We start from the raw sequence: 5,668 nt of genomic DNA, 5'->3' as shown, positions 1-5,668 counted from the left end.
CGCTGATGCGTCTGGCCCGGTGAAGGAGCAGCGCTATACCACGGCTCGCCTATAGACAGAAAAAATATTTAAAGGCCGCCCTTTCGCACAGGAGCAGCGGTGGTTGTCACCATGCTAGCCAACACGAGGCCTGGCCACAAACCTTAAAATTTCGCAAGGTTGCAACACTTCACCTTCAATCCGCTCTCAGTCTTAGTGACTAAGCACATATTCTCTGGTTTTATTTTACTGATTTCGCCACCTCTTCCTACCTCTACTTAGCGCACACCGACTTCTTTATGACTACTTTTGCACCCTGAAACGGTCAGGTTTTCAATTACTTTTGTTCTATTCGGGCTCGGATGTTAATGCACCGGATCCCAAAGTCTCCTATGGTTTACCCATCTATGGCAGCCACGGTGGCTCAGTGGTTATGGCGCTAAAGACGCGGGTTCGATCCCGGCCGCGACGGTCGAATTTCGATGGAGGCGATGTTCTAGAGGCCCGTGCACTATGTGATGTCAGTGCACGTTAAAGAACCCCTCAGATGTTCGATATTTTTTGAGCCCTTCACTATGGCGTCCCCCATAGCCTGAGTCGCTTTCAAGCGTTAAACACCCATAAACCCATAAACCGGCTAACCCATCTCGCGTGTGCACGTACCGTATTTGCCAAAAGTAGACAGGCGATGGGGTTTGCTTCTGAGCTTTATAGTGGAGCCCTTACGGCACCCCTAAGGACTGATAGGCCTCAAAAGGTTAAGAAACAAACCCCGATGTTTGGCTACTTCTAGCAAAGAAGCTGCAGCATACATCCCTGACACCATCAAGTTTTTTTCCGACAGCTCATGGCCTTGGCCTCGAAGAGTGAGGCGCTCTACTTCGTATGAAATAAGACAATAAGCAAATAAGTGGCAACTGGTGGGGTGTTGCTCTGCGCACTGGTTGCACTGGAAACCTGGCTACGGCATCCAGCTATCGATAGTACGAAACGCAGTGCAACAAGCGGTAGCTGTACGTCATGAAGGAGGCATCGTCAGTTCACGCGAACTCTAACTAAAGCTGAAAATTCTCATGAATTTAGAAGCTGTCACGGTTATCACCGATTGAGTAGAATGGTAAAGCATGCAGAATGAAGCAAAAGGAAAGTTTGAGTGATGGGCGCCAGAATTGTACAGCAGACATTCAAAGGCACTTCACGAGGCTAGGATGAGCGGGAAAAAAGGGCAGGCAGTTGTGAAATTGCTTACAGAGCGACCACTTCTTGCTTGGAAGAAAAGCGCTGGAATTAAGAACACGCAGCAAAATCGCCACCACAAAGTCGAGGCTGACTGATGTTTTTGCAGACAGGCGCTATAGCTGACAGGCATTTTGCTTAAAGCTTACAGACGCAGCAAACACCAGGCAACTACTGGAGCAAAGCACGCAGAAAAAGTCGGCTACCGCATGGACAGCTAAGTTTGAAAAGGTGATGTCACCATGATCATGATCAAATCATGAACTAGCGAGCTAATCCATTCATGATGTGTTAAACACACGATGAATTATTTTGTCTTGCGCGGGAACTAGGCAAAAGGGTAAAAAAATACACACCGCACAATAGAAAACACCCGACAAGAAAAAGAAAAACACAGAAGAACTCTCTGCCGCGCACTTCTACGCACATGTGCACCAGGTTATTCTACACAACGTTTTGGTCTTCTTCCGTGCACACATCGACGATATGAACTGGTTAGCAATAGGACTGGTTATTTGATACGATGGTGAACGACAAGTGTCAACAACAGGGTTTAAAGCCTGTTGAAGACCCAATCTAATCATCGTCAGCACGCGGTCCTGTTATTTCTCATTTCACAATAGCACATACACAATTTAGAACATGGCTGCGTTTACTAAACTACAGTCAGACGCCCGAAAACAATCGCAGGACAGGAATCAACACGGTCCGCAGCAGGCTGCTCATCTGCGGCATATGTATCGGCTATGTCTAGCGCGTTGATGCAGGCTGCGCTAAGGGCTTTTAACCAAAGCGAACAGCTTGCGGTGACAGCTCACGGTGGTAAAAACACCACCACGCTTTCGCAATAATTTGCGCAGAGATCGTGAGGACCAGACAGAGCAGGCAAGTTAGGCTTAATCACGCCACCACGAACGTTCTTTGGAAGCACTCAGCTGCCGAACTGGCATGCAGTGCACATGCTGCACTGTGCTGGCTAGATAATAGCTTAGCTGCTGAGGGAAGCTTGACACGAAATGCGGAATATGCTTACGAGTGAAAATTTCGTTCAGGCGCTTGGCACGGAGGCAGCAGTGCGTGACGTCCTCGATCTGGCAGGCACCTCGAGACGCCTCAGCACGAGCCCGCTCGTGGTAGTTAGCACACGTAAGCAAACAGCCGACGAAACTGAAGATGAAGAGGAGAAAATAAAAATAACAACTGAGAGCAAGATGCGGCTTTGATACGCCAAACGTGTGCCAGGCAAGATTTTTGCGCTTGGGCGGTTTTCAATATAGATGAAAACAAAAAAAAGCGAGCTGGTGGTGCCTGCGATAGCATAAAATCTTCTTCGCCCTTCTCTTCAGTCAATATTCATGTCAGCAACCAGGTAAGCTTTCGAATCAAAGAAGAAAGAAGAGAAGGGCTTTATTTGGAGGACCGCCCTCAAAGGGAAGTCCATGAGAAAGCTGGTCTAGAGGTGAAAATGATTGTACGGAGGGTGACTTAAAATTGAAGCGAGTGGAGGGGGCTCTTTAATACTATTTCGGTTTCTCCCTCGTTAATAAAACGCATATGAAGAAGCTATTATTGTCACATTTGCAAGCTGTCAATACAAAACAGCAGAAAGGAAAAACAGCAAGGAATAGGCTGGTAACAGCCACAAGAAGAGGCGCGGCGCCTGTCTTCTCTGAGGAGAGAAGGGACGGAAAGAAAGCGCAAATTTAGAATAGAGACGGCAGTTAAGCAAGGATACTATACGACCTACAGCAGACTCGATTAATTATGTATTCAACGAAGAAACACGTTTGTTTGGGTTTACTGTCTCAAAGCGACTCAGGCTATGAGGACGCCGCAAATGAAAGGCTCCGGGAATTTCGACCACCTGGGGTTCTTTAGCGTGCACTGACATCGCACAGTACACGGACCTCTAGAATCTTGCCTTCATCGAAATTCGACCGCCGTGGCCGGGATCGAACCCGCGTCTTTCGGGTCAGCAGCCGATCGCCGTAACCACTGAGCCACCATGGCGGCTCACCGAGCAAAGAGCTTGAAAAATGCAGCGCGGAAATTTCCGCCAGTATGTTGTCGGGGATCCGATGCGGTCGACTAGAAAGAAAGGCCTGCTAATACTGATCGCGGCGAGGTGCATGGTTCAAGCTAACCGAAGCTGACGCTAGCCCCTTCGATGCGAACTACGCTGCACGTTGAATGCGGAGCAATTCAACATCGTGCGGCCAAAAGTCTGAGCGGCACTGTAGGGAGCAAAAATTGGACTGGGCACACGTCTTTGTCGGTGCAAGCGCTGAAATGCCAATGTGCAATCCCAACAGCAGTGGAGAAGCAGTGCTCTATCGCAACGAGGTAAGCACTGCGCTTACATCCACGGGAAGGAAAGAAGTCAGCGATGCCGACGCGCAGGTCAGGGGACTGCCTGAGCGGGTGGCTCCAAGTTAAAAGGAATTCGAAGAATTCGAGGTTATACAATAATTCGAATGTATGAAGTTTAACTAAGTAAAGCGCGCCAACTCGTTTTGTGCTAGCATTTAAAATTGTAACCCAATCGCCGATTAAAACCGCGACAATGTTCAGGCTTCTCCTCATTTCGTTGAAGAAATGCGGAGAAACTTGGGATGACGTAACTGTTGCCAAAGTTTCGGATGACCACTGCCTTCGCCCACATGCCACCGTGTGTCGTCCAAAGCAGTCAAACAATGCTTCGTGGGCTTCACTTTCGGTGGCGTTGGTTTGCTTCTTTGAAACAAGGTTTATTCGCTGGAAACGTAGCTGACGTCGTCGTTGCTGCATCTGCCCGTCGCTGTGCACGGCAAAGAAGCTTAAACGCCGTCGTGGCTTGATTCGACGGTTACTCCGCCAATTCAAGCACTAGCACAAGAATACTTCGCATGCTTTACCAGCACGTTTTACATTCGACCGCTTTAAACTTGTCGAGTTCTAAAACCTCTTCACTTGCTCTTTAAGAAGCGAGCGTCATCAAGGTGACGCGAAATTTTCGATGAGTCGCCACACTACGCAGCGCAAGAAGCCAGATGATCAGGTCTCTTGATTTACACGTCCCATACAGGCTGTAAGGGAATCCATTGGTCAATTACGAACGTTTCATGAGTTGCAATTTCTCGGGCAACCGCGACAGTGCTGTGCGCATTTGGGGTGACTTTACCATGTAGTTTTCTGTTGGATGCAGCGCGGCGGCGGCTCTCAGAGGATGGCGATTTTATCGCCTTTTATCTTTCATTACACTTTGGTGCAGTAAAAAAAGTGTATGATAGGAAACGTGAGTTCGCGTGCCGCTCCTGGTGGAGTCATTGGAAACGTTCTAGAAGTTAGCACAACCTAGCCTCTTTCCGCGCTGTGCCGTGCACGTTTCCCCCGGATCGCGCGTCGCCTCCTAGCCGGTCCTGTGCTCCGGTGTCCTTTGAGCGAATAATGGTGGGTCAAAAGGTTTCATGACCATTCTGCCAGCTGGCCGTATGTGGTTCCTTTGATAAAAATGATTCCCTGCATTTTGCGCATTTTGTACTCAAGTCGGTTGTGCATCACAGGCAACGAAAAGTTCGGATCTTGACGAGATGCGACGATTGGCCAGTAGCTGTGTGCTATGGCAGTTTCACGCACCTCGGATTACACCAGCGGCACGGCGCTTTCTGCAGTCGCCGCTGCAGGTGATGCGAGAACTTGAGCGATAGCCGCGAACTACTCACGTATTAGATTGCGCTAGCTTCGCCGAGCGACACGCGCTCCCATGTTCCCTTTTATAAAGCTTTTAACTCATTTATCTTTGAACAAATATTTAGGGGAATCCCCCAAGGTGGAGTAGATTTGTAATAAGGGAGTAATTACTCATTGACATCCACCCAAGCGCAGCCATACGGCTACAAAGGAAAGCTATACAGCTTTCTCAGAAACTTCGCAGTTAAAGAGAAAGCTGTATAGGTGGATGTCAATGAGTAATTACTCCCTCATTTATCTTTACGTCAAACATGCACTCCTGAGCAGATGTTGTAGATGAGCACTGTTTATGAACTATATGGCATGCCTCTGCCACCGTTTTTTTTTTATTTCAGGGTATTTTATTAGAGGGGGAGGGGCACTGGGCGGCGCATCCCCAACGAAAGCACGGCAGGAGGTTACGAGGGGGTTGGGGGGAGCTTGATCTGTGGTTTCGAAGCCGGACTACTTCAAGGCACCCTGGTTACCTGCCTGGGTACACAGAAAATAAAGGACCCGCCATGTTGGCTCAGTGGCTATAGCGTTCGGGTGCTGAACCCAAGGAAGTAGGTTCGGAAAAATTGGCTGTGGTTTAGCTCTGGTTAAACCTGGAGGATTGCGAAAGCAACATCTGCGCGTAGCCATATATTATTGCGTGAGCTACATTGCCCACAGTCTCGCCGTTTCGCGTGCTCTTGCACGACCATATTGCGCATGCGCGAGGAGCAAGTGACGTCACTAGCGC

This window comes from Amblyomma mixtum, chromosome 3, assembly GCF_055824585.1.
Source record: "Amblyomma mixtum isolate Tamu chromosome 3, ASM5582458v1, whole genome shotgun sequence".
Taxonomy (NCBI): Eukaryota; Metazoa; Arthropoda; class Arachnida; order Ixodida; family Ixodidae; genus Amblyomma; species Amblyomma mixtum.
Note: the sequence above shows the minus strand (reverse complement) of the source record.